Below are 19,399 nucleotides of genomic sequence, written 5' to 3' on the forward strand. Positions count from 1 at the left end.
CTAATTGCTAGTGGAAAATTTGATTCTACCAACAGATTTTGAAAGTCAATATTTTATGGTGGCTCACGATGCATGGGAAGATCCTAGCCACATATAATCTAAGAAAAAGGGGAGGCCTTCCAATTACCCAATAAATGTTATCTTTGTAAAGAAGAGGAAGAAAGTATTCCACATCTTTTTTGGGAATGTATCTTTGATATTAACATCTGGCGAAGGTTTCTTTAGAAGTTGAAGATGGTGTGGGTGTTTCATAAGGAGATATATCAATTTGTTGTGAATTGGCAATGCTCGTTTCTCCACCCTCTCCTTATCCAAATGTGGAATGTGATCCCCTCCAATGTTTTCTGGGGTATTTGGAAGGAGATAAATAATAGGCTGTTTAGAAATGAAGAAAGAAGTGAGGAGATTGTTATAGGTTTGATCTTCAAGCTGATTGTGGAGAATATGCAGAAATGCAAGTGGTGGAAACTGTTAGTTCCTCTTATTATGACTGAACAAAGGATTGCCAAGTGTTGGAATCTTGTGGAAGGATTCATGGAGGTTGAAAACTCCAAACAACTTGAAAGAATAAGGACGAGATGGAGCCCACCTAAGGAGAGTTGGGTTAAACTTAACTTTGATGGTGTGACGAGAATGGAGAGTTCGACAGGAGGGGCTATGGTTAGAGATAGCAATGGTAGAATGTTGTTGTCCTATGTTGGTAATCTAGGGAAAGCCTTAGATAATGTTGTAGAGGCTATGGCTCTCCTTTGGGGCTTGAAAATGGTAATTGGTGTGGGATGGGAGAATGTGGTAATTGAAGAAGACTTGAAGATGGTCGTAGAAATAGTGAAAGGCAAGATGAAAGTTGGTTGGATGATTAAAAGGGTGCTTGAAGAAATTTGACATTTATTAACTATCTCGGAAAGATATGACCTGCAACATATTTACCGAGAGGGCAACGTAGTGGCAGAGGTGATGGCGGCATTGGGTCTAAGAGTGCATGGCTTACGTTGCTAGAGAGAAATAGGGGTGTTACTAAATTTGGTAAGACCTTTAGTGAATAAAGACAATTACCCATGATTGAGTCTACTTGGATAGATTATATGGTTCTTAGTGACAACTCAATGCTAAGTCGACTGATTGGGCCGGATCATTATGGACAAATGGCAAGAAATGATGGAAAGGGTACTTCCAATAATAAATTCATGTGGTTCGAAAGGGAAAGAAAATCAAAGTATGATTTGAGTATATTTTTATGATTTACTTTATCACAATTTTGTACTGGATGCCGAGTAATAATTCAAATTTCAAATAGCTCTAACTTCTTGGAGATGATGAAATAGAGTGAAAGGGGAAGTGGCATTTGGTACATGGTAACAAATCTGCGAAGTGACATGGGTATTCATGATAGTAAAGGCTTTTATGAGTACTTTGTGCAACTTCTTTTTTCACATAAGTGTGATTGTGATTTTAAAATTTTCCTCTGGTGTAGAGCTTTGAAAGGAGTGAGAATTGTGGTGAAGGTTTGTACAATGGGGGGAGATTTGTTGCATATTGAGCCTTCGATGATTGAGGAAAGTGCTCAAAAACCCTTAACCTAGTACATGCTAAAGGAGGGGGGGTTGGTCCCATTCATGGAGGCATTGAATGGTTTTGATGAGAGTTATTCTCAGCAATTTGTGAATTCTTGGGATGATAGAAAGGTGATGGTTAATGGGGTTACATTTTAGGTGTCCGAGGAAATAATTTTTTTGGCGATGGGTCTTGTGATTAAGGGGAGAAAATGGCAGAAGGTGACTAGGATTGCGGATGAAGCCACCCAAAATTAATTATTTCTAGAGGGTGAAGAACCAATTCACCATCATGGTGGGTTTCTATGCAAAAGCTTCCAAAGCCATGGAATGAAGTTTGTTTGGTGCTGATGAAGTAGCTCACCCTAGAAGGGAGGTATGGAGTGTGCTACGACTACCATTTTCCCCTCCTAAATCATTTTTGCCATCATGATAGTATTTCTATTCCTTTCTTCCTGTTACATGAATTAGTTGATATTGTCTCGGATGTTAAGGAAAAAATGAAAAAGGGAGTTAATTATACAATCCTTCACCAAGGTTTGATGTTCCGCCTAGATACCAATTCCATCTAGCCTTATTGCCCCCTATAATTGTGGAGGTTGATATCCTGACTCTTCATAACCCCCACCCCCACCATATCCCTCTAAGAATTACTAGCCATAGAACCCCTACCCCCCAACCATCACCAAGTGGGTCCCCTGAGGAGAGAAAGAACACCCCTATTGGAAAAAAATTGAAAATGGAGAAAGGGAAGGAGAAGGATCTGGAGGAATTAGAAGAAGAGGTTAGAGGTGGAAGACGAAGGTTTGGAAGAATTGTGAAAAAAATGCCAAAAGGAAAATGAGGACCACTGCTTCGCAGGAGGAGGATTTAGATTCTAAAGAGATGGCCCACCCCAAAACAAAGAGTGAAACAGAAGATGTCAAACTATGGCATGGGGAATGAGGAGGAAAAGGAGGTGGAAATTTTGGACTCCTCTATGTCGGGTTCGAGTGGTGAGGATAAGGGGAGCAAAGAGGTGACCCATGTCTCTGCTTCTCTTACCAGGGGTAGGGTGGACCTTGCATAGGATCAGTTCTTAGAAATGGTGGAAAGAGCCCTCTCCCCTACAATGGTGTCCTCCCCGACTAAGGCAATACCTAAAGAAACAATTATTTCTAACCCCCTCATTTTGTAGGATAACAACAAGGACATGGTGGAGGAAAATTCAGGTGGTGAGCTAGAGGATATCATGGAAACCCACAATTTGTAGGTTAAAGAGCTGAGAGAGAGGATGTAGGCCCTAGAGGAGAGGGTCAAACTTTTGTCAAATTTCACCATCAAGGTGACACATGCGACAACCACTACCTTGCACCTATTGAAGGACAACTAGGAGGAGGACTTGACTCAGGAGGACTCCAAGATGCTTTTGGATTTCCTGGCAGAAGATTGGGCAAACATCCTCCTCAAAGGGAAGGCTGAGAAGAATCCCAATTAGGGTATGCTCCTCTCTGTTTTATGCGTTTCTTAGTTTGTTGGTTTAAGGACTTAGTTAGTTTAAAGGTTGTTTTGCCTTTGTTTAAAAACTCCTTTCTTTTAAGTAGTATTGTTACAAGTTATTTTAGTAGGATGTCTAGTAGATTTTATTATTATGATCCTTCGAATGATGTTTCTGTTTTGATAAGTAGTAGTAGGGGGTAATCTTTTGTTTGGATGGTAGCCTGCTAGTTATAGGCCAGTTTGTCTTATGTAAGGGCTAGCTCCCTTGTTTTGGTTGTTTTATTATTCAAAAACAATTATAAAAAACTAAAACTTGAGAAGGCTATTAGATTTTTTAAATGATTTTATTTCTAAACAAGTAAGATAATTAAAGTAAAGCTTATGTTTTTCTAATGATCTATTATAAACACAAAGTATTTTTTATCAGTTTTATAAATAAAAAATTATTAGATTATACTTAAAATTAATATAAATTCTTTGTTTTATTATTAGTTATAAAATAAATTTATGTTGCTATAACAAAATTGAAATATATTTTTCCCATTTTGTAATTCTTTAAATGATCTATTAAAATAAAGAGATAAAGATGTATAGAAGGAGGTAAAGATAGACAAATAAAGAGAGGAGGAGGGACATTATAGTCTTATCTTAAATTAAAATTTATTAAATTTTAATATTATTAAAGAAATGTATAATTAATATGTAATATATAATAAGAATTAGATAATGTCAAAATAATAGTAATACATTTAGTAGTAATTTTTTTTAAAAAAACCTTTGTTTATTGAAACAACAATGGTCTTTTTATTTAGTTTAATTAGATACATTAAAAAAATTAATATTACAATGATAACTGAAACTATAAACTAATACTTTTTTTGTAGAAATAGTTGCATCAAGATATAGTAATAATAAAAATTCTACAAAATTTCTTTATAGTACATTAGCTTATCGTGTATGCATACTAAACTTGCTAACAATTTGAAATATTTTTGGACATAAGATGCATTTTCTTGTATGTGTGACCATCTTAACATTCCCAACATGATTACCTAAAAATGTATACTAAAATAAATATAATTACCATTTTGAAAGGCCAAATAATAAGCAATAAAGTTACAGAACCATGAAGGCTAGTCAAAGTCTATGAGAATAACATATTAGACATTTAGCCAAAAGATTGGATAAAATGTTTATGAACAACACAAGCAAAAGTTGTCCATAAAGCTTGAAAAATAGCACAATGTAGATATTGGTTGGAAGTTAAGTTACAAAAAACAAACAAGTAATTTATTTATGTGCAACTATATAGTGTTGGCATCTCCAAATTACAATTAAGTTCTATGTGATAGTTTTATGGTCTTGCAGATGGTGGTTTCAAGAGACCTTTGATATTCTTTATGACTCGTTATTTTTCCAAACAATAGTTTTGACTCTTTTAAGATTTTACTCATGGTTTATTTTGTATGGGTATGTGTATATATAGAAACATCTCACTTGGGAATGTTATTTCCAGATTATTTTCTTTCAACTTATAATCAGAGATTAGGAATATGACTATCAAGGCCTGTCATGTGGTGTGTGTCATTGGTATCTACTTTTCTATAGATTATACTTTTGTGGCAATTTGTTCACGTGTGCAATTGTCTTATCCATGCTTTCACATGTTGCACTCTCTTTCAAACGTGGCATTAAAATTCTTATACAAGTGCATTTGCTAATTCTTAGAGGAAGATAACCATTTAAGGGAATACATTCAAAATACATTCCAACTATGTTGCTCCCAAATAAACAGCTCTGACCATAAGCTACAAGCACACCTATGGAGAGTTCGAAGATGTGAGCAATAGTAAAGTGGACATGAGTAAGACTCTTTATTCTACAACATTCATTCAATTGTTGGTTGATCTGAATGTTTGCAAAGTTTGTATGCAACACACCTACATCTTCTCAGCTTCAATAATTTTCTAATACATAGAAGCCTTCTAATGTAGTTTGAAGAAGACATCTGACGCAAAACAAAAAGTGGAAAGGGAAATTAAACATCTTATTTCCATCACTACACTATACAATAAATTCTATTCTACTGAACAATATATAGGATAATTTATTATATTCTGATAATTTCATTTTAAAATTGATTCCTCTCTTTCATCTTTCTATAACATATTTAATTTTATAGAACAAACCATGTTTTAACCACAAAGCTTGAAACAACTTGTGTCATTAAATTTGTCTGGAAAAATATTGTATATACTTTGCAAACATTATATCAAAAGTTGTATAGTCATATGTAAAGATAATAAACATTATATGCATGTAAACATTATATAAGTACATGATATTTTTAACCTATTTTTCTCCTAGACATGATTCCTTTACTATGCAATAAGAAAAACATGCCTAAATGGCAAAATCAAGTTTCAAACCTAGTTAAAATAGTGACTAATCTAAGAAAGCTAACAAGGGGGTAAAGTGTTGTAATAGACGCTAATGAAAATTTTATAAATATTTCAATTTCACATACTAGCAATAATGTAATTCAACTCAAGGAACATGGCTACATTGTCAAAGAGGTAGAGAACACTAAATGTCAAATCATATATTGTGAAATCTATATTGACATTTGTAAATTCTTAGAACTAGTAAAAGTAAATTTCATGCACTTGCTTCACGATTTGGAAGCCTTCCATGACATTTGTCATTCTATTTCAAGTTCACAATTAAATTTACAACTTGACTCAACACTTACCCCAAAATCCACCAACATTAAAGACACAACTTTGGCCCTGCCCCCTTATTTATAATCAATCTTGTTTATGTTTGACTCTAGAAAGTACTTCTTACTACATAGGAGTCTAAAAAATACTTCTTACTACATAAAAGGAGTCTAGAAAATACTTCTTACTACTTAGAATGACTATTAAATATCTGTTACTTCACAATACCACGAATGGAACCTACACGAGCGTTAACGCATTTAACACGTGTGTTGTGACGAATAAACATTTCTCGCTATATAAAAGACTTGAAGTCAGCACGTGCCCGAAGAAAAACAAAATATGATTTATATTTTATTTGAAGTTCAAGATAAGTCCAAAATGAGGTTCAGTCAACAGCGATTGAATTTTGAATAATGGAATGACGTGTAGTTGGAAAAGACTTTTATTCGTATTCATATTCTCCTGCTCTTATTTATTTATTTATGTATTTCCCCACCAAATAAAACAAAATAAAATCGTTGGACTACCCACCAAGATTCCCAAACGGTCACATTGGAGACCATTTTATAAACGGGAATGACTAAATTGTGTTTTATGAACATCTCATTTTCCAAGCTAACAACAATAATGATGATGTCCGCAAGAAAATTTGTTTCTAATGGATTTCCAACAAATATCGTTAGTAATAAAAATAGGAAAAAATATTGCCCTCATTTGACAACTCTCATTTGACAACTGACTTACATTGTTACGTTATCAATGCAGATTTCCTTAAGAGCTCAACTAGTCCATAACTAGTCCATATCAGGTGGCTTTGTGTAAGCAAAATAAAATGTTTCAATACATAATATTAATCAAATAATCAATATTAAATAAGTTCGGCATAAGAGTTAGAAAGGGATACTATCTTGTTATCAAGTATAAGAATAAAAAAAAAATTCCAAGTACACAATTCTAAGGTTAATATATAATCTGATTACATCACATGTTTTGAAGTAATTTGTCATTATTAAAAAATAATGTTATTTAAATGACAAGTCACATTTGTAATGTTTTTATTATATTGTCAAGATTATAGATTTAGATAAAATTTGTGAACATGATTTTTTTTAATTATATAATTGTGTTGTATTTTAAATTAAATATATATTTTAAAGATATATAATATTATTTAACTGGAATAAATCAATCTATAAAATATCTATTATACTATCAAGATCATGTATTTAACTCAATTTGAATAAAATATTTACTTGGTAACCTAATTTATGCTAACTTTTCGAACTTAACTTTCTACTTGTCTCAAAGCATTGTGTCATTCTCACCTAAAATTGACTTTTATACTTCCCATTTACATGTGGCTAGGATAACTAATTGTATCAAATTATATAAGATAAATCTAGTCAATAGTTTTCAACAAAATCAAGGATGTCAAGCCCATCTTTTTCTCTTGAATGTTGATGCAAAGTTACCATCACTATACGTTTATATTTAGATGTGTGATGCTTGTCAAAAGGTGTATGACTGATGTATTTTTTAAAACATGTAATGAATTTAGATTTATCTTTAAACACAGACCTAGAATACAATTCAACTAGTGCACCCTTTTTTACTTCCTACTATATATTTAGCGGAGGGAAATTTAAAAGTAATAATAAAACCTACATTAGTAATGAGTAATTAAGGGATGTAAACTATAATTTAGGTTATTACTTTTCTTTTTTGGGATTACACTTTGTATAATTTTATTTGCACTGGCCTTTGGATCATACTCCATGGTGCATCACTAAGATTCAAGAGCTTATTGGAAGAACAATGAGTGAATTGTAGACCTTGAGGGTTACAAAGGAAGGGGGAGGGGGAGAGGGGTGAGATGGTCCTAAGAATAAGAGAGGAGAAAAGAAATCAAGAAAAAGAGAGGATTATTTTTTTTGAAAAAAGAGAGTCAAAGAAGACCTCCAAATTATCGTCCCATGTTCATGTAGTTGGGATATACGTATTGAACTTGAGACCTTATGACTTGTGTGGGACTCTTCTTTAATGTCCTAAACCATTTTTATATCAGTTTCTAAAGTGTTGGTTTTTTTCCATTGTTCTCAAAGGGCTAGAAATTGACTCAAATGCTAACAACTCTATGGAGCAACTCAAAAGTAAGTGGAAGTCTAGAAGGTTTTATCATTTCAGACAAGGGGAGTTTCAATCCTAGCATATTAGATTTGCAAACTCGTGTTGATTGGCTAACAACATTTTGTTATTTCCCATCAATTATAAAGGGGGGTAGTGTTAGACATTTATTATCATTGATGTCAACGGTTTGATAAAAAATGAGCTTCAAGAAGAGTCAAGGAAAATGAGTTTAAATAAGAGCCAAAAAGTAGTAGTCATTGATGATGAGGTATCTATAGTTTAGGTAAATCACGTGTCATGCCATGTCAAAAAAACAAGCTACATTTGAGTTGTATATGTAGTATTATGAGTTAAAATGTTAGTGGAATCGTTTGGGATATATTGTTAAGTTCATGTGACATTTATTCATTTTGGTGCAAGTTATCTAGAAGTCATATTTGGAAATTTATCATCAAATGATAGGTTATAAAAAGGATTAGGGTTGGTACTCAACCTTGTATGAGCATTAGGGAAAGAGAAAGAGGAACCTTCAATCATAACCTTCAAGAGAGCTTGAATTGGATTAACATAACCCAAAATGGATGTAGGGTTGTCAATACTAAACTCAAGTTATTTCAAATGTGTATACTAAAGGATCTCTTTTTGTTGGTTGTTATTTCCCTTTATTGTAATGGAGATTAATTAATTATGTTAATAATCGATATAATGGAGATTAAGTAAATTGACTAATTTAAATGCAAGTAATCTAAAAACATATATGACAACCAAACACATGAAGGGATCTAATCCAATATGTCAAAGTAAGTACTATGAAATGGAAAATAGAGAATTAAACTCACCTTGGGACCTAGTAGAAGATGTTAATTTAGATCTGATAATAGACTATCAAACAACAAAAAAATTGGAACTTGGCAAGATTTGGGATTATAAAGTTAGCACATGCAAAACCTAAAAGTCTAGAACTCTCCACAAATGAAATAGATCTACAAGTGTCAAATCATATTAGACCCATGTCTGTAAGTATGTTCCAAATTCTTTAATGGATGGAATCTCTAAATACTTATGCATTATTAATGAATGTAGATAGATTTCTTCCTTGATGACCAACTTCTCTATCTCAAATGAAGATATAAGATAGATCTATAAAAGGAAATGCATGACTAATTTCATGAAACAGGGGCCTTTGATGAAACATTTCTTTCTTAGCTTGAACTCCTTGAATGCATCTTGAAAGATTATTTTAAAATTATGGCTTGAAAGTATGCTTGCTCATGAAAATATGAACTTCTTACACAAAAGATGGATTGAATGGATCATAAATATTGTGGGTGATAAAATGAAGAATGCAATCCTCCATTTATATAGATTTTAGAATCAAAATTGAAAGAATCAACTACACTAGTTGTAAAATTAATGAAAAACCTTAAAATAAGCCCAGGGTTCTAAGGTGAAACACCTCAGGGAGGTCAAGCTCAACCTCAACATTAGATTTAGATCAACCTTTCCCTCCCAAGATACTTTTAGCAATAGGATTCCCTCCAAGATCTTGGGGGTAGAGAAAAAATGGTTGGAAACAAATAAAAATTTGAAAAAAAGAAACTTTAGAATAAATACATCCATGTTCTAGGAAATCACTAAAATGTGGCCTAAGAAGTATTTGAGCTTCCATATTAATGGGTTCTAACTTTTAACATGGTACATTTATCCCCCATTTTAGCATAGTATGTGTCAAACTCACAATCATAATAAAGTAGATCATTGATCTTGTCAAAACTAAAGAGACAATGAAATAATCAAGCCCCCAATAGATTTGAGTCCTCATCAAATCCAAAATTATGACAAGAGAAACATCACTAAAAAAAGGTATGTGATTACCTTGGTTCAATAATAATACTTATCTTACTATGAATCTCATAAAAAGTCATGTTGCAAAAGAGACGCCATTAATAGTCTAGCAGGTTTGTGTGGCATACTATTCAACCCATCATGGATTTATCCTTAAGGATTTGTGTCTCCAAAAGGTCAATCCAACAAAAGGTGATCTAGGCATAGGGATGTGTGCTTTTAGTGGGTTGAAATATTGATAAGTAGGATATATTTTCCTTAGCAAGTTAACTTGTGATATTGCTATAAGGATTTAACTGTGTAGATTTTGAGTCAAACTCATTAACCCATATATCATGAGTAGTGATTCACACATGAATCCATCTCTCATGAGAATAAATGGAACACTTACAACACATTGTATCTAGGTTATGCTCATAGAGGTGAAGCACTAGGACTTCTGAGGAGGTCACCCTCATCCTAGTATTACTCCATCTCGAGTGCACTTAAGTATAGAGTTCCCTCCATGGTTAAACCCACTCTTCTTGCAATGCCATTTGTAAAACCTTCACCAATTATTGTTCCTTATGACCCATTCATTAGAAATCCCCTTAAGCTCATCAATTGATAAGTAGGAGATATTTTCCACATCAAGTCAAATTGTGATATTGCTATCAAGATCTAACTATGTAGATTTTGAGTCAAACTCGTTGACCCATGAGTAGTGATTCACAATGAATCTATATCTCATGAGAGTAAATAGAACAATTAGGACTCATTAGATCTAGGTGATACTCACAGAGGTGAAGCATCGAGACTTCCCAAGAGGTCACCCATCCCAATACTACTCTAGCTTGAACACAGTTAAGTACAAAGTTCCCTCCATGGTTAAATCCACTTTTCTTGCAATCCCATTTGCAAAACCTTCACCAAGTTTTGTACCTTATGAAATATTCATTAGAAAGCCCCTTAAGCTTATCAATTGATAAGTAGGAGATATTTTCCACATCAAGTCAAACTATGATATTGCTATCAGGATTTAACTGTGTAGATTTTGAGTAAAACTCTTTGACCCATATATCATGAGTAGTGATTCAAATATGAATCCATCTCTCATGAGAATAAATGAAACACTTAGCACTAATTGAATCTAAGTGATGCCCACAGAGGTGAAGTATTGGGACTTCCTCAGAGGTCACTATCCCAATACTACTCTAGCTCAAGTGCACTTAACTATAGAGTTCCCTCCATGGTTAAACTCACTCTTCTAACTCATCACAGTACTACTCTAACTCATTGGATCTAGGTGATTTTCATAGAGGTGAAGGATTGGGACTTCCTAGTAGATCACCCATCCCACTACTACTCCAGATCGAGCATGCTTAACTATGGAGTTCCCTTGGTGAAGGCTTTTCAAATGGGGTTGCAAGAAGAGTGGATTTGACCATGGAGGGAACTTTGTAGTTAAGCACACTCGAGATAGAGTAGTATTGGGATGGGTGACCTCCCAAGAAGTCCTGGTGCTTCACCTTTGTGAGCATCACCTAGATCCAATGAGTGCTAAGTGTTCTATTTATTCTCATGAGAGATGGATTCATGTGTGAATCACTACTCATGATATATGGGTCAATGAGTTTGACTCAAAATTTAGACATTTAAATCCTGATAGCAATATCACAATTTGACTTACTGTGGAAAATATCTCCTACTTATCAATTGATGAGCTTAAGGGGATTTCTAATGAATGGTTCATAAGGCACAACAAGTGGTGAAGGTTGTACAAATGGGGTTGTAATTAGAGTGGGTTTAACCATGGAGGGAACTTCGTAGTTAAGCATGCTTGAGCTTGAGTAATACTAGGATGGGTGACCTCCCAAGATGTTTGGTGCCTCACCTTTGTGAGCATCATGTAGATCTAATGAGTGCTAAATGTTCCATTTATTCTCATGATAGATGGATTCATGTGTGAATCATTACTCATGATATATAGGTCAATGAGTTTGACTCAAAATTTAAATAGTTAAATCTTGATACCAATATCACAATTTGACTTGTTGTGGAGAATATCTCCTACTCATCAATTGATAAGCTTAAGGGGATTTATAATGAATGTTTCATAAGGCACAACACTTGGTGAAGGCTTTTCAAATGGGGTTGCAAGCAGAGTGGGTTTAACCATGGAGGGAACTTTGTAGTTAAGCATGCTAAAGATGGAGTAGTACCAGGATGCGTGACCTCCCAGAAAGTCTTGGTGCTTCACCTCTAAGAATCACCTAGATCCAATGACTGCTAAGTGTTCCATTTATTACATGAGAGATGGATTCATGTGTGAATCACTACTCATGATATATGGGTCAATGATTTTGACTCAAAATCTACATATTTAAATCTTGATAGCAATATCACAATTTGACTTGTTGTGGAAAATATCTCCTACTTATCAATTTATGAGATTAAGGGGCTTACCAATGAATGGTTCATAAGGCACAACACTTGGTGAAGGTATTGAAAATGGGGTTGCAAGCAGAGTGGGTTTAACCATGGAGGGAACTATATAGTTAAGCACACTTGAACTGGAGTAGTATGGGTTGAAATATGCAAATGCAAGGATCATACCTTAAAGCATTGATAGTATTTTAAGAAGCAATCCAAAATGCATAAAGTCATCAAACATAGTGTGTGTGTTTGTGCATAACGTGAGAAAATTGTATGATCCTATGTTAAATAAATATAAAATGTCTTAATGGAAGAAATAGCTTTAACAAAGGGTGCATGCATCCACTATATATGTTTCCACTATGAAATGTCCCCAAGAAAGGGCATATCAAGTGAAATAAGTACATGAAAAAGAGAGCATGTGAGGGTTCTACCAACTCTAAGGTTTGTATGATCATATGATAATATATGAAATATTATGTCCAAATAAAATTTCATCATTCCCAAAAGGAAGTAGAATTATAACACAATGGAAGAAATATATGTAAGAGTTACAAGGAAGTGTATTTTTAGACTTGCATCATAGAGACAAAAAAGAATCAGAGGCTACCATGTTGCATCATCCCAAGTGGAATATACAAAGGCACATTTAAAACACAACATGTAACAGCATATAGAAGAATGTAAAAAGAGTAGAATGATTATGACATGTTTGATTCCTTTATCACCTTGCACAAATGGAGCAACAAGGGTCATTAAAATAAATCTAAACAAACATAGAAAAAGTAGCACATCATGGGGGAAGTATATTAAACAATGCAAACAAATGAAAATTCATTACACAAGAGGAGCTAATCAATTATATCACATGCCCTTATATTGATCCATAGTGTTTAGGGAAGGTGGATAACTCATAAGAGGAGAAATGTCAAGAATGGTAGAATGAACAATGGTTGGTTCCGAACAAGGACCATGTTGTGAATATAGGTAGTCTCATATAAATCATCAAAATCAATATCATGTATATCATTGTTAGTATCATGAACATTATTTAGTTTTTAGTATCATGAATATCATCAAGAGTATCTTATGCATCTATATTAATCATAATTGAATCCAATATACAAATAGTATTATCATGTTTATTCATTTTATCCTTGTTTAAATTCACTTCCTTCATGGTCTTGGTAATGGGATAGTCAAAGGTAAGTGAAGGAGCTGTATGAGGTGATAAAGTAGCTTGAGAGGCATGAGCATGTGTTGTAGTCAACCAATTTGAGAGAACTCAAAGAGATCATTTTAGTCATGCAACAAGAGTAAACATAATGGGAACCACAAGTATATGGAGAGAAACAAGATAGACCAAGATTTATTCATAGAAAATTAGATAGATAGAGGTTCAATGCTATGCCTTATTACATGCTAGGCTCATACATGCATACTTGCTTGTAATCTTTGGTGAAAGAAATTATATCCAACTTTAAATGTCCTAAAATATTGATACTAAATAATTTGTCCTCAAAAGATATGTTACATTATGATAGATAGACATCACTAAATGGAGGTTAGTCTCAAGATTGAGACTTTTCCCAAGAATAGGAAACATATTACAACAAATGGGTGTAGTCCCCAATCATTAGAAATAAGTTACATGAACAATTTGAAAGATTTTGATTATAGATTTAGGTCTTTATATGGTATAATAACATAGATAGATGTACCACAAAAGATCTATGATCAAATATTTCTATTGCAAGATCAAAATTCACCAACGGTCATGAAAACTAGCAAGAACACACTACTTGAGAAAGAATGAATAAGAACTTGAAAAAAAATCAATCCAAACGAGTTGCAAACCTAGAAAGAGGATCCAAACTACATCTAGATCACACTCCCAAATTAAAAAGTGTTGACTTGAACAAATCAAGAATCCCTAGAACAAACTGGCAAACTAACAAAGTAGAAATTTTTTTTTTTTTGGTTGATGCAAGATTTCTCTTAACCCAATATTATCTTGCATCAACAAAAGATCTAGCTTGATGATAATGAGACTTTTGGTTATGTTTAGTCTTGGAAAATTTTTAAGGTGGGGTACTATCAATCAACATTGGGTCTAACTTTGTGAAGTAAGAACCGAAGGAAGCTTACTAGTTTAAGAGATAGAAACAAGAGGATGTGCAATAAGAGGTGGAGAAGTTGATAAAGGAGGAATAGATGAAATATGAAGAAGATACAAACTAAGATCAAGCTTACATTTACTAATTTCATAGATATTTTGGACCTTGAAATATTGATACAATTGAAAGATATAATCAGGATGAGTTGGCAGAGATTGAGGTATATAAGACCAAAATATATCAAGGTCAACACAATCTCGAGGCCTAGAAGGATGATACAGACTATGATTGATGGTCTTAATATTTCAATCATGGGGAAATTTAAGAATTTTATGAATATGATAAGCTACGACTTGTATAGAAGAGATCCAAGGAAGACCAAACTTAACTTGAAATTAATTGGAAGTAGGCAGAACAATTAAAGTAGTACCTACAAATTTACTAAATAGTTCTACAAGAGTAGAACCATGAGGATGATAAATAAAACCATTATTAGTTTGAATTCAAGAATCATATGTAAATTTTATTAAAATTATTCACTTTAGTTATGACATTTTCCATGGAAGTAGAATCAACAAGAATACCATGGGAATGAATACCAACAACTCTAGGAGTAATATAATTAGGACCATCAAGTGCTTTAATTATCTCAGTGTGATCAAAGTTAATGGAAAGTTGAGGCTTAGGTCTATGTTAAACAGGTTAGGTTCACGTTGGATATACTCAAAATGGTTACTTATTCAACTTTATCATAATAAATAGTGTGTGTGGAAGAAGGAGGTTGTACAACTGTATTATTGAAATGAGATAGTAAAGGATTACTATGAATTTTCAAATTTCAATAATGAAGTGAAATATATTAGTTTACATAATTAACATAAGAATCAATAGATATAGAATTAGAATCAATGAGATCTTGTAAATAAGTCTTCCAAGTATAACACTTCTTAGTGTTATGTTTGGGTTGACAATAGTATTGGACAAAGGCTTTGGAATCAAAGGATCCAGGAAGAGGTTTGTTTGGGTCAATTGAATCTATAGGAGGAATCTTACTAATGTTAGCATTTATTGTCTTTTTCATCAAATTACATAAAGATTCAAATAATGTAGTATAAGTACAATTAGGTCCAAAAATAGAGGACTGAGGAGTCACACCCTTGGATATTGCCACAACTTTATCATCTACTATGCTAGATGATTTGTTGATCTTGATGTAATTATTATGATTGTTAAACTTATAAGGATGGGATGTGGCATCACTCTTATCAATAGTAAATATTCAGTAGTAAAATAGAAGAACTGTAATAGGATGTAGGCATCCACTTTACAAGGCACTGAGCCATTCACATATGTGCATGTGAGGGAAATAGGGGGATTTCCAAGTATGATTCCACTTATGATCTGAATTAGATTAGTTAGGATCCAAAGGAAGAAGGGTGCTAATACTAAATTTGGGTTGTAAAGAGGAATTAAATACTAAGAAATGCACTCTCTCAGGTCCTTGATTGGATAATGTGAATGTGAAATTAAACTAATTGCTTAGGAAATGTAAATCTAGATGCTATATGAATACAATCATCCCAATTAAGATGCAAATCTAGGGTAAAGATATGAAGTGATTTGAAATGTTAAAGACACCTTGAAATGCATAGAGGAAGATGTGTTATGCACAATAAGTTTCAAATCTAAATCTTTTCTAAACTTCTATCCACAAATCTTGGAGTGAAATGACAAAAGGAACAAAACCTAGAAATCTTCCCACAATTTGAGATTGAAGGACTAGGTCAACATGGAAGGATGTCCTATAACCAGGTTGATGTAGTCCATGGCTCCAAAACTAAGGACTCCAGAAAGCTTGTGAACTATAGGTTCCGAATCTATAATTCTTTTCACTCCCAACCTGCAAATTAACACATAAAAGAAAGGTTTGGGGTTGGGGTTTGATGAGGGCTTGTGTTGGTCAATCCCTAGGTTAAGGAATTAACCATAAATGAGAGATGTAAATGTAAAGGACAGTAAAGAATATGAAAAATGTTAGGATTCACCTTGCTTGTGTGTATGTAATGTAGATCTTGAATTAGGAATGTAGGATATCTCCACATTTTGCAATGGATCTATCATTACTCTATCATGCACTAGTACAAAAAAACAACACGTGACTTAAAAACTACTAGAAATTATATATATGTGACTTAACTTAATCATGTGACTAATAGTAGTTAATATCTAGTCATTTATAACAATACTAGAAATACTACTAAATGATTCTAGTCACTTATTTGATCGCTAATTTTGATCATTGATTTAGTAACATATTTAGTAGTATATTTGATATTTGATTTAGTCGCATATTTAGTAGTTTATTTAATAGTATATTGGATCACATATTACCCTTTAAATAATAATCATGTACAATGTTTAATCATAAAACTATAAGATACATTGCAAAAACCAGAAATTGAAGTGGTAGGAGGAAAAATATCACTAATTTTAATACCCCAACATTTGCATAGTTCCATTCCAATGTGTCAAGATGACTCTTTTGAATGAATTTGGTTAACCTACAAAACTACTTATAAGATCATCTAATGACTCTCCAAACTGGTAGATTGAACTATAAAAGTTATCATTTACATGAGCTAAAGGAAAATTGCCAATTATGGGCACAACTCAAAGGAATGCAATAAATTTTGTTTTATTTTGCATATAAATATAAGTTATTGTCTTGTTATATACAAGTGCTTCTCCAAATAACACTTTAACATCATTAGTGCCCCCATTTTGAATTAAAGTAGTAATAATTATTTTTTGTAAAGATGCAAAAATAATTATTAAAGGATAATAATAGTAAAATCATTTAAGGGATGGATGTTAGAAACTTCTAGGGAGGAATACCAGTGGAAGAGAATTATTGACAATCAATCAAATTACAAGCATAAGCACATGATGCTTGAAGCCTATGATCAACAATTTGAAGAGAACCAAGATTTTTGTAGAATTCAAGCAATATCTCCATTGATATGTTGATTGGGCGATGGATGCACATAAGATGAGAGTTAGAGTTGCACAATATGTGACTCCTAACATTTTGTATGCTCATAATAAGCATGATACAATTTATGCTATAGTCAAGGGCAATAAACACACATATGGTCTCATTATTATTAAAACAACACATGAAAGGAGCATTAGAAAAGTGTATGTCTCTTAGAGCTCATCTTATTGAATGAGTACCAAAAAAATTTCTAATTTATGATGGTTTTTTTGTTCAAGGACATTCATATTTGGAAATTTCATAGTTGTTATCGATATTGATGGAGAAATTCTTAATGATGTAAAGGAAATTGTCCTAAATGAGGAATCTTCAATAATTACTTCATGCAATTGCATCTTAAATAGCTTATTATCAATCCAATAAATCAAGAGACTGATAAAATTAATGTTAAAGAAGATGTGAACTACTAAGGTGTCAATGTGAGAATAATAGAGTAATGGATGTTGCATCTTCTTATAGGAGTTCATAGTCAAATTAGAAGTAATGAGACATATAATAAACCTTGTGAGAGACAAAAAGCATGTGTAGTAGTTCATGGAAACTAAAGATGCATTGAATAAAGGTGAAGAGGAAAGAAAGGCTAGTGAGAAGTTAGTAAGGTGAATGCATGATGGTGACAATGGAAATGCAGGTTATTCATTTTTTGTTGGAAAAAAAATTCAAAACTTCAAAAGTCTTAGATAATTTAATTTAGATGTTTTATTAAAGGAAAGAGAAGTAGTAGTGTTATGAGAAAGTGTAAATAAATTAACATTAGAAGTTCTACAACTGAAGGAAATGTGTGGAGAGAGTAAAGAAGAAAAAGAGTCAGGGACAAAAATGGAAAAACATTGAACAATTTGATGGGCATAGGACAAATTTAGAATCAATATATGCAAGTCTTGGTTGATCAAATTTGGTTATTTTGACACCTTGCGAGCAACATCCTCGAATTTCTTGTGAATATTCAACAAACACAACCATCCCTACTTGTACAACAATTCAAAACAAGACAAAAGAGATACATGACCTTATTGAAAAAGAAGTAGATGTTTTTCAAAGAATCCTAGAGAAGCTTAAATAATTGTCTTTATATGTTACCATCCACTCCACATACTCTTCTAGATTACATAGGTGTAAATGGGATGACAAGACTTGAAGCACTTGATATTACGAAGAAGAATGTAGAATTGTTGATGGCAAGAGCTAGTGCAAGGGATCCTTCAACAATTTCATCAATTTGTCACATATATATTGTACTACAAATATCATGTAGGTATTGAGAGTTCAAATTTTGGCTTGGGATTAGTGTTAGAATAATTGGAGCTTTGATTGAAGCTCCGTGGGATAGAAGCAAGTATTTTGGAGGACCTTTCAAAGGCAATTGATCAAGTACATATGCTTGAGGAATTAGTTTAGCAATCACCATGCACTATTGAGAAATGTTGAACGCTCAAGACTAGAATATGAAAGGACTACATATTGACTTTTTATGGTGGTAAAGCATGAAAAATAGCTATGAAAAAATGGTTTCCTTAGCTCAAGGTGGAACTTCATGAAGCTAAAAACTACCTACAAGAATGTAAGAGCATCATAAGTTTGGTTGATGAATGGTGTGAACAAGTAGCAACAACATTAGTTGATTGTATTATTGTTGATGGTCAAGATGTTATTGTTTGGATTGCAACAAAATGTTTCATTAATGGATTTTTGAGTGTCCATATCTCACATAGTTTGATTTTTATAGATCACTATCATGGTCAATTTAATTTTGGAACACATTTTTTAGTATTCAAAAATAGATTCATTGGGAAAGTTAGTCCATCAAGACAATGGCATTATGATGTTATCATGACCATAGTTTTAGAATTTGGTAAAACTAGCCAAACTTGACAAAACTCATGAGTCTTGTTTCGTAGACAAGTTATTTGTCAAATCGCTAGTTGTGTCTATCAAACATATTTGTAAATAATAGATGCAATACTCTGCAAGTTTTTGAATGCAGTTGATCATCTTAGAGAGTCTAAAGAGAGTTTCATTGTTGCAAAAATCATGCATAGATGATCAAACCATTACATAATCCCAAACAATGAGTCCACAAGCCCC

At 33.0% G+C, this 19,399-nt stretch overlaps 1 pseudogene; it reads left to right on the forward strand.

Moving 5' to 3' along the window:
* Positions 1–315: 315 nt before the first annotated feature.
* Positions 316–19,186, forward strand: LOC149567091 (AUGMIN subunit 5-like; annotated as a pseudogene).
* The last annotated feature ends 213 nt before the right edge of the window (positions 19,187–19,399 follow it).

The sequence above is a fragment of the Cupressus sempervirens genome, chromosome 3, assembly GCF_028749045.1.
Source record: "Cupressus sempervirens isolate cs-2001-9-10 chromosome 3, ASM2874904v1, whole genome shotgun sequence".
Taxonomy (NCBI): Eukaryota; Viridiplantae; Streptophyta; class Pinopsida; order Cupressales; family Cupressaceae; genus Cupressus; species Cupressus sempervirens.